Below are 10,353 nucleotides of genomic sequence, written 5' to 3'. Positions count from 1 at the left end.
TATGGTCCTGAAAAGATAGCACTGGGATAAAACCTCATCAGATAACAAAGGGGATAATAATGGTGCACAGTGAACATGCAAGTGCAAGTGGAATAGTAAACGAAATAAAGAGAGAGAGAAATAAGGGTGGTCTTGAAAAATTTGGCCAACACTCTCTCACTGAAGTCACTAGGATGCGTCTAATAATGGAGTCAATCAACAATAGATATATCAATGAAATAATCTGACATCCAAAATATCATGCATAAAAATAAAATAAAATAGTATGATGTACATTACAGTAACTGGGCCAATAGACTGGTCGCAAAAATAGGATAATAGTATCAAAGTATCAGTCAAAGAATACAGATATATATAATAATGAAGAGAGAGAGATCAGGTATAGGAAGTCGGTCTAGCGGGGCGGGAACCCCGGATCTTTAGAAATACTTTACAGTGCAGTCAGCACGTCCGTGCAGAAAGTAATCACATCATTGCTGAGAAAGGCCACATCCGCTCAGAGGGAGACGACTGCATCCTCCAATGTCTAGATATGCTCTCCCAAGCTGGGTGTCTAAGTTGGAGCATTTACCGGATCCTCGGTTGCTGCTGCTGCCGCCTCCTTCTCCTCGGCCTTCTTGGCTCCGAAGACTGCCTCCTTCTGTAGACTCTTAATAAGAGCTTTGTAGCTCTTATTTCAGTCCTTCTTGCCATAGTGGCAAACCCCAGTCTTAGGCTGCTCTTGCGGATGAAAAGGATAATGCTAGTCCTTGAGAATTTGAGTGATCAAATGTGCGAAAGGGAAGAACTTTGTCTGCTTGGGCCGGCTCTTGCTGATATAGTCTGTGTAAAGCTTCAACATTACACTCCAATAGAGTGCTGGAACTGAGAACCAATGGTTAGTATAGAAAGCATATAGGGCTGCCAAAAAGTCTGCCCGCCTCTGAATCTTATGCCCCGCCATAAAAACATTTCGGTATAAAACCGAATCAAAGAACAATAGGCAATCGGTCAAGTATGTCCTGATGGCAAAAGTGTCACCAAAACTGGCAGGGCTAGTAGGAACTGTGGTCATGTTTGTATCGTAGGGCCTTTGTAAAATTGGATAGTCTACACCGGGAGGGCATAAGTGTGGGCACTGAGAGGCTGTTGCCAAAGTCTCAACGGTGATACGGATAGGATGTTCATCTATAGAAGTCTGCAACTCAGCCAGGTTATTCGGAGCTGGCCGAAGGTTCTAGTAGAACAACCAGATGAGCCTCGGGTAAACTGGATTGGCCACCGGGGTCAAGATGGGAGAGATATTGCGTCGGTAAATCTCGTCATATACCCATTTGGCTGTGGCCGACCAGACAAAGAAAGTCTCATCAAAAACTGACTCGTGCAGCACTAAAAGGCGTAAATATCTGTCCTCAACCCTGTCAAGAACAATAACGGGCTGTGCGAGTGGTGGTGTTAGAATGGGTGAAGGAGGCGGCGTGGGCTTGACCTCCTGAGATGATGAAGAGGAAGAAGAAGATGCAGAAGAGGACGAATGCTAGGACTAAGCAGGAGCTGGCTTTACAGACTTCTCTACTTGCTGTCGGATCATGCAGTCAGATGTCCAGTGAGCCGTGGTCTTAAACTGAGTCATGGCCTGCGAAAAGAAAGAAACACTTGCACTTGAAGTCAGTAATAAGAAAAAGTATATGAAATACAGAATTGAAAGCACAATAGATAGAAACATATTTGTCATATGAAGATAGACAACTCAGAGTGTAAGCATATAGACCTATCTGTGCAAGTGGTAATGCAGCCAAGTATAGACAATGAATGGTCAAATATGTGAAACATGTTAGACATGATAAATATGGAATGCATCAAATGTGGAAAACACAGGCATTGGGCATAAATATGATAGTATGGACACAAATGAGGTGCAGGTGCATCAATATGCAAAAACAGTGAAGTTCGATCGATCTTAGAACAATGTGATCAATCCAAGTTGGATCAATCATGAGATGTATTGGATCAATCTATCTCTGATCGATCAGAGTTATGGTGTGATCAATTGAACCTACTGAGAAATGAATAGTCTCCCATTCGTGATGTAGACGACACGGGTCAAGTTCAAATGGTCACTTCAAGGCTCGTGACCCCCTATACACCTCAAGAATGCAATTTTGGTCACTTAAATCAGCACGTGACCCCTAAAATCAAATTCGAAAACAGAATATACATATATACACATATATACATATGTATACACATGCTTGCAATCTAAAAATATGGAAACAAATTCAATATGAAAGCTTAAAATCAAAGTATGGCAAGATGTAACAATTGTTTTAACTTTGAAAATGGAAAGATAAACCAAGAACTTACCAAAAGAATGGGAGAGAATTGGACTGAGAGAGAAAAAATGAAAATCGAGATCGGAGATGGAGTTTTGAAGCTTTGAGAATTCGCCGAAGGTTCGTCAAAGGTGGGGAAGACGAAGGGGTGATGCCAGGAGAGAGGAAGAGCCTTAGATCGATGTGGAAATCGATCCAAATGACCCTTGGGTCATATTTTAAAAAATTCTTCCCGACCTGTTCGATCGATCTCTTGGGTCAATGGATTAGTCAAATATAGATTGATCATGAAGGTGTTCAGATCGATCAAACCCACAAGTCAACAAAATATGTTTGAAAATTTTAAATTTTTGGAAATTTAAAATATTTTTAGATTTTTGGAATTTTTTTTTTTAGAAAAAATATTTTTATAAATTGAAAAATATTTTTGAAATTTTGAAATATTAATTTTTTTTTTTTAAAATAAAATTTGAATTTTGAAATTTGAAATTTAAAAAGTCAAAGTCAAATGGAATCACACAGATCGATCGCAGATTGATCGATCGAACTTCGATCGATCCAATGGGTGAAAACCTACAGAAATCTTCGAACGATACACAGAGAGGTGATTTTTCAGAGTTTCAAAAAATTTTCTAAGTATAGAACACAGATCGATCGAAAGGGAAACTGAATCGATCGAGAAAACTTGGATTGATCTGATGAAAAGTTCGCACAATACACAGAGAGATGAAATATGTAGAGATTTTTTGCATGATGAAACAGAGAGATGGGAATATGCAAAGACGGTGTTCGATCGATCAAACTTTATTTGTGATCGATCAAACAAGCACTAAATGCCTAATGCGAAGATGAAAGTGTATGCATTCCCTATCAAAGTCTCAAACAATGTGTATGATCCTAGAATATATCTGACGACGCAAGTAATGAAAGTAAAATAGAAATAAGGGAGGAATAGGGTTGAAAACCCTACCAACCACTGGTGTTTAATGTCTCTAGCAAGACGTTGGGCTCTTTTAGCCCGGATCGAAATCTTGTTATGTATCCCCTCCTTAATGGGGTGGAAAGAACCTTGAACCCCACCTAACAAACTATGCCCTAAGGAAGTTGTTGGATTTAATTCAAATGGAATTAACAGTCCTTGATCAAAATAATTCTTGGTCTTCCATGCTCTTACAACACTTAATTTGAAAACATTTTTCCTTGAAGTCTTTTTGGATAGCAAACTATTGGAAGTTTCAACATCACACAAAGACTCATTTTTTTTAAATTCACTTTCAAGGCATTATTCAACATCACACAAAGACTCATTTTTTTTAAATTCACTTTCAAGGCATTTTTCAACAACACACACTTCTTCATGCTTGTCCATGGAATTGGGGGTTGGGTTGAATATGTTCAACTTCACCTTCATATGTCCAAATGAAATTTTCATTATCCTCATCCTATAATTTATGTTGGCATTAGCGATTTCCAAAAAAGGGATGGCCAAGGATAACATGAATTTGGCTCTTGGGATTTGCGACTGATTCGTATCTATAACTACGAAATCGATCAAGAAGAAGAATTTATCAATTTTGATCAACACATCCTCAATGATACCCCAAGGCTTTTTGATGGATCGGTCGGCCAGTTGCAAAACTACGGACGTCGGTTTTAAATCTCCTAAGCCCAATTGAACATACACCGAATATGGAAGAAGGTTCACACTTGCTCCTAAATCAAGAAGAGCCTGGTTAATGACATGGTCACTAATAATGCAAGAAGTCGTAGGTGAACTGGGTCTTTGAATTTTGGAAGTGTGTTATGTTGCAAAATGGAGCTTACTTGCTCGATCAAAACAACTCTTTTTGGTGCTTGGCTCTTGTTTTTCCTCTTTAAGGTGTAAAGATCCTTCAAGAATTTGGCATAGGCCGGAATTTGTCTAATTGCATCAAGAGAGGAAGATTGATCTTCACTTCAATTATTTTATTGACTTTGCCTTGTTATTTTTCAAGAGAATTTGATCCTTTTAAGGCATCCGGAAATGGAGCCTTTAGCTCAAAAACTTTATCAAAATCCTTTTTAAAAGCATTTTCAACACAAGAATTTTTCAAATCATTTTGCAAATCTTTCTCAGCAAAAGGATCATGCACATGCAATGAAGGAGGAATAGGATGTGAGACGAGACGGGTGTCAACTTTTGGTTGCACCGGTTCACTCTCTTCATTTTGAATAACAACTTGATTATCTATAATTCTTCCACTTCTCAAGGTTGTCACCACATTGACATGCTCAATTTTGTGACCTTCTAATAAGGGATTGGTTTCCACAACAAATTATTGCTTGGGTAGTGGATTCAAAGGCATCTTCCCCTTTTCCTTAGCATTCAATGTACTAGCTATTTGCCCGACTTGGGTTTCTAGCTTCACAATGGATTGGGAATGAGAATGAAGTAATTGGGTATTTGCCTCTAAAGTACCCAAAGCGGTCAAGACTTTCTTCTCAAATGCGGGACTCCTAGAATTCCCTTGAGAATATGAAGATTAATTTAGAAAGTGAGTATTTGAAAATTGGTTTCCATGTGATGATTGATATGATGATCTATAACCTTAGGAACCTTGGCTTTGCATTGGGTTTGACCCTTCTCCTTGGCTTTTCCAAGAGATGTTTGGATGGTTCCTCCACCCAGGATTGTAATGAGTACCATAGGGATTATTCCCTTGGTTGACAAATACGGCATTCACTTGTTTATGGTTTTCACTTTGTACATGTCCACGGGGACAATTGGAAGTAGAATGTAAAACACTAGAACAAGTCATACAAGATTCATTGGAATTATTATGAGAATGGTTAGGGGAGGAAGACACTTGATTCACCAAATTTTAGCTGATAAAAAATTGATCAAACCTTTGAGATAAAGACTTGACTTCGGCGGCTATGTCATTGGAATTGTCAACTTAATATAAGCCGACATTCTTCCTTCCACCTGGATTTTTACCATTTTTGGAAGATAAGGATCGATGCATTGAATTCTCACTCATGCTCTCATATAGAAGCCATACATCATCCTCATGTCTATCAAGATATGAACCACACATGGAAGCATCTACCATTCCTTTATGATTATCCGACAAACTTTCAAAGAAAAATTGGACCAATTGCCATTTAGGAATATCATGATGTGGACACTTCCTAAGCAAGTCATTTAGGCGCTCCCATGCCTCATGAAACAATTCCCCTTCCCCTTGAGAAAACTCTTGAATTAAGGTTCTCATTGCATTGATCTTTGAAACCGGATAATACTTTTTCAAGAACTCTTGTTGCATTTCTACCCAAGTAGTTATCGAGAAAGGTCTTAGATTGTTTAACTAATATTTTTCCTTATCTTTAAGGGTAAGGAAAGAGTTTTAATTGCAAAACCTCTTCCGGCATGTATGTGTATTTCACGGTAGAACACACTTCAAGAAACTCATCCAAATGCTTATAAGGTTCTTCATATGGAAGAACATGATAATTGGGAAACATTTGAATAGTTTGTGGTTTGATATCATAATGATGTACTTTAAATGGGGGTAATTGAATGCATGTAGGTGCATTGTACTCATTTGTTACATAATGATCTCTCGAAGCAAGAGTGGGATTCACAACCGGTGGTGCTACACGAGCACCAAGATTTCCTTGAACAATGGGAGGTTGTGGTGGAACAAAATTTGGCCGAGGCATTTCCAATGGAACATAGCCTTGTTGTTGTGGAATGAAAGGCCTTGGCATGCCTAATGGTACTTGAATGTGGTCATGATGGTGCACATTAGGGTGGAGGATACCTTGTTGGTTGATGTGACCAAGGTCCTCCACATGGTCCTCATTAAGGTTTTCATTAATGTTCTCCATTGATGAAATAGAGTGATGAGAACTACCCCTTCCCCTAGGATTGTGAACAATGGATTCAAGATTCAAATTAAGTGGGACAAGAGTTCGATTCAATGATTTACGACCATGCATGCACTATCAAGACAAACAACAAATCACAACAAGAATATGGCAAACACTTCTCCTCCGAAACAAGTCAATCAACAAACCTCCACACATATTTATCCCATATTCCCATGCTTTGAACAATACGCAAGAAAAATAAAATTGCCTCCACGCAGACTCACGATTTATCTAAGAATTTAAAGACTTGCCTCCACGCGGGCCGACGATTTAACTAGAGAAAGAGTTTGGAAAAGCTTACAAAGGATCCTTAAGTAACTTAAAATTATTTTCAATTTTTTCCTTGCTTTGCTTTGCAATTTTTTTTCTTTTTAGCTTTTTATGCTTTTGCTTAGCTTAGCTTACTTCTTTGCTTTTGAATTCCCCTTTTACTTCACTTCACTTGGCTCGATACACCTAGCCAATTAAGAACGAACACAATAAGTAACCAAAATAAAAATAAAGATAAAGACAAGATCAACAGAATACTAATTCCTAATTGATTTCCAAAATACGACGGTGCCAAATCCCCAGCAACGGCGCCAAAACTTGGTGTGGTCAATACCGAAGCAACAAAAAGTTTATAGTATGGCTAAGTTTAAATTTAGAGGTTACCACTACCACTTCTAACTATAAATATAGCTAGGGTGAGTAGGATCGTCCTAAGGGAAATGGGAAATCAACGTTGGATTAGTAGGTCGAGTGATCAAAGATGGTTTGATTGGCTAATTAAGCTATAACGTAAACTAAGTAAATGTAATGCAAATCAATTAAAGTAAAGTGAGGTGTAGAGAGTATAAGAGAGGGGTCTTAGGTCTTAGAGTTCACCACTAAGCATTACCTTCCTAGACATTTAATTTTGATAGATTTAGGGGATTATATGTTGCAATACAAGTATGTACCATTAATTGAATCAACAAGCATGGATGGAAAATTAAGCTTATATTGTCTAACCAAACTAGGAATAGCACAACATATCAAATCAAGCCATTATTCCTTCCCTTAAGTCCATAGTTAATGCACATCATCAAATTAGAGAAATATACTACTTGCATTCGTAAGTATGGAACATCAAATAACAAGTATGGATTGTCCACCTATCTAAGAAAATAAGGCAACTACACTACAATTAAACTAGTGACATGAAATTAAACGAACTAAACTAAGGGTGTGGCACAATCCATTAAGAAATAAGTATGATAAAGCTGATATATTTTCGGGATATTTTGGGAAAATGACAAAAGTGGTAGGTGGGGATAAGATCAAAAATGTTCGATCAATTGAAGGAATGTTAGATCGATCAAAGAGGGAAATTTCTTAAGGATAAGGACAAAAGGCTCGATTCATCATGGCATGGTTGGAACGATCACTGTGTGATCGATCGGAGCTTGGTTCGATCGATCGAAGAATGCTGTTTTTCACCACTTTGCTTCTGCTTTGCTCCTTTCTTCCACTAAGCATGAGATTGCATCTTTTATATTCCAATTCAACTTAATTAACTTATTTTGGGGATAAGTGCTTGAAAAGGGAATAACATGAAATTAGACTAAAACGGGAAAATAAGATAGAATAAGGTCCTAGAACGTTCAAGCTTAAGTGGTTTAAATGCGCATTTTTTAGCGCTTATCACTAGGTGTTTAAACACCCCTAAGGACTTACAAGCTTAAATAAACTAGGTTACAAATCAAAATAACATCTATCTAATCATTTCACACTTCTCACCTTTTGGGAGAAGTCCTCACTTTTTTATTTGCTTTTGCAAGTTGTTGTGTTTTTTTTTTTTTGTTTTTTTTTTTAACCTAGAGTTTGGGCCCTCCATCTTTCGGCGTGAGAAATTCAAGGCTTGATGAGGCTAGAATCCTGACTACTTCGTGAAAAGGGTTTGTTATCCACCTTTGTCAAGAATGAAAGTTTTCAAAGCACTACTAGCTTAATGGGGATATAACAAAATCAATAGTCAACAAAGCATGTACCCCACAAATGAATGCTAGTGTGCATTTGTGCTAGTGTAGAATCCTAGAGTGAATCTCAAAATAATCATAAAATTAAGATGATATGTTCCGTAAATGCAAGCAAGATATCAATCTTTTGAAAAATTTACTCCTAAATGGCATCCAAAAGGCATACAAGGAGGATTGGACTCTACAGTCAAGTAATTTTTAAATTCTAAGTAATATAGGCCTTTAAATAGAATGCAACAAAGCTTCCTTATCCCCAAACTTAAACCGCACATTGTCCTCAATATGTAATGAAAACAATAGAAAAGGTGAAAAAATATACCGTGGTGGCAAAGACATGAAGCTTGGTGATGATCTATTTGGAAAAAGTGCACCCCAAACTTGGAATCAACAACCTACTTGAATAACCACACTAGCAAACTCACATCAAATATCAAATGGGATAAGATAAGGAAATCAAGCATTCTAATGCAATATAACACAATATGGAAGAGAGATATGAGATCAAGCCCAAGATAAATCATAAAGTATGCATGACTACACAAAAGGGCATAATGTTGAAAAGTTTTTATGTTTTTCATTTTATAAATGCATGTAAAGAAACAAAAATACAAGAAATATGCACAACGATTGCTAAGTTTAACGTTTCTAGCAAGACGGAATGTCATTTTGAAAGATAGTTTTTTTTTTTTTTGATCGATCATACTTTGATCGATCAGACCTCAATCAATCTAAAGGTTTGAACGATAGATAGACACTTGAAAATCTACAGAGAAATTCGAACGATGGGACAGAGGACTGAAATTTTCAGAACTTGAAAATTTTTTTAAGTGTGAAAGTATGATCGTTCATAGTGAACACTGGATCGATCGAAGATTACTTGGAACGATCGAATAGAAAGTTCGAACGATGGACAGAGACCTGAAAATCTGCAGAGAACCTCGAACGATGAGATAGAAACATGAAAATTTACGGAGAAGTGACTGCAGAGATGTTCGATCGATCGAGGATGCTCTTGTGATCGATCGAATAGGCACTAAATGCTTAAATTGGAGATGAAAGTGCAAATAGTCCATGTAAGCCTTCAGTGATGACAACAAAAAGAGTGAGTGGGACTCTAGGAAAACCATATTTAACATCCCTAGTTGACACCGAATTCATCATTAATCTTCATCATAGATAGGATCCACCAAAAGGGTGGCTTCCATATATCTTTGAAAAACTTGCCCTTCAATGTTGGGCTTCAACCTCTGCCCATTTACTTTGAATGTGTTGCCATCTTTTAAGCTCTTTATTTTAACTGCTCCATGAGGCGCAACAGAAATGATTTCATATGGGCCTTCCCATTTGATATGCAACTTTCCGAGAAAGAGTTTAGGTCCAGAATTAAAGAGCCATGCTTTTTGTCCAGGTTTAAAGGATTTCTTCACAATAGGTGTATCATGAAAAGCTTTGGTCCTTTCTTTGTAAAGTTTGGCATTCTCATAAGCATTATGTCTCAACTCTTCCAACTCATTCAATTAAAGTAGACGATTCTCTCCAGCTTTATCAAGGTCAACATTAAGCTTTTTAACTGCCCATAGAGCTTTGTGTTATAGCTCAACCGGAAGGTGGAAAAGCTTTTCATATACAATTCTATAAGGAGACATGCCAATGGGAGTCTTATATGCCATCCGGTAAGCCCACAAAGCATCATTTAATTTTTGTGACCAATCTTTTCGGGTTGTGTTCACTATTTTCTCAAGAATTTGTTTAATTTCCAAGTTTGAAACTTCCACTTGCCCACTCATTTGAGGATGATAAGGGGTGGCAACTTTATGAGTGACGGAGTACTGGTGTGTATTTCCAAAGGTCGTGTCGTAACACCCCAAATTGCATATAAAAGTATGGCCAAGTTTAAATTTATAAAATGTAACTACTACCTCTAACTACTAATATAGCTAGGGTGTGTAGGGATCGTCCCAAGGGATTGGAGGCAATATTAATATGGAAACAAGGTCGGATAAGTAGGTCGAGTGATCAAAATGTGTTTTGATTGGTTAATTAAACTACAATGTAAATAAATTCAATACTAAACAACTAAAGTAAATAAAAAGGTTAGAGAAAAAGAGGGAGAGGTATTGGGATCTAGA

Source organism: Cornus florida, unplaced genomic scaffold (genome assembly GCF_030987335.1).
Source record: "Cornus florida cultivar Cherokee Brave unplaced genomic scaffold, ASM3098733v1 CherokeeBrave_3.0.0_Hap2_Chr05, whole genome shotgun sequence".
In the NCBI taxonomy this organism is placed as follows: Eukaryota; Viridiplantae; Streptophyta; class Magnoliopsida; order Cornales; family Cornaceae; genus Cornus; species Cornus florida.
Note: the sequence above shows the minus strand (reverse complement) of the source record.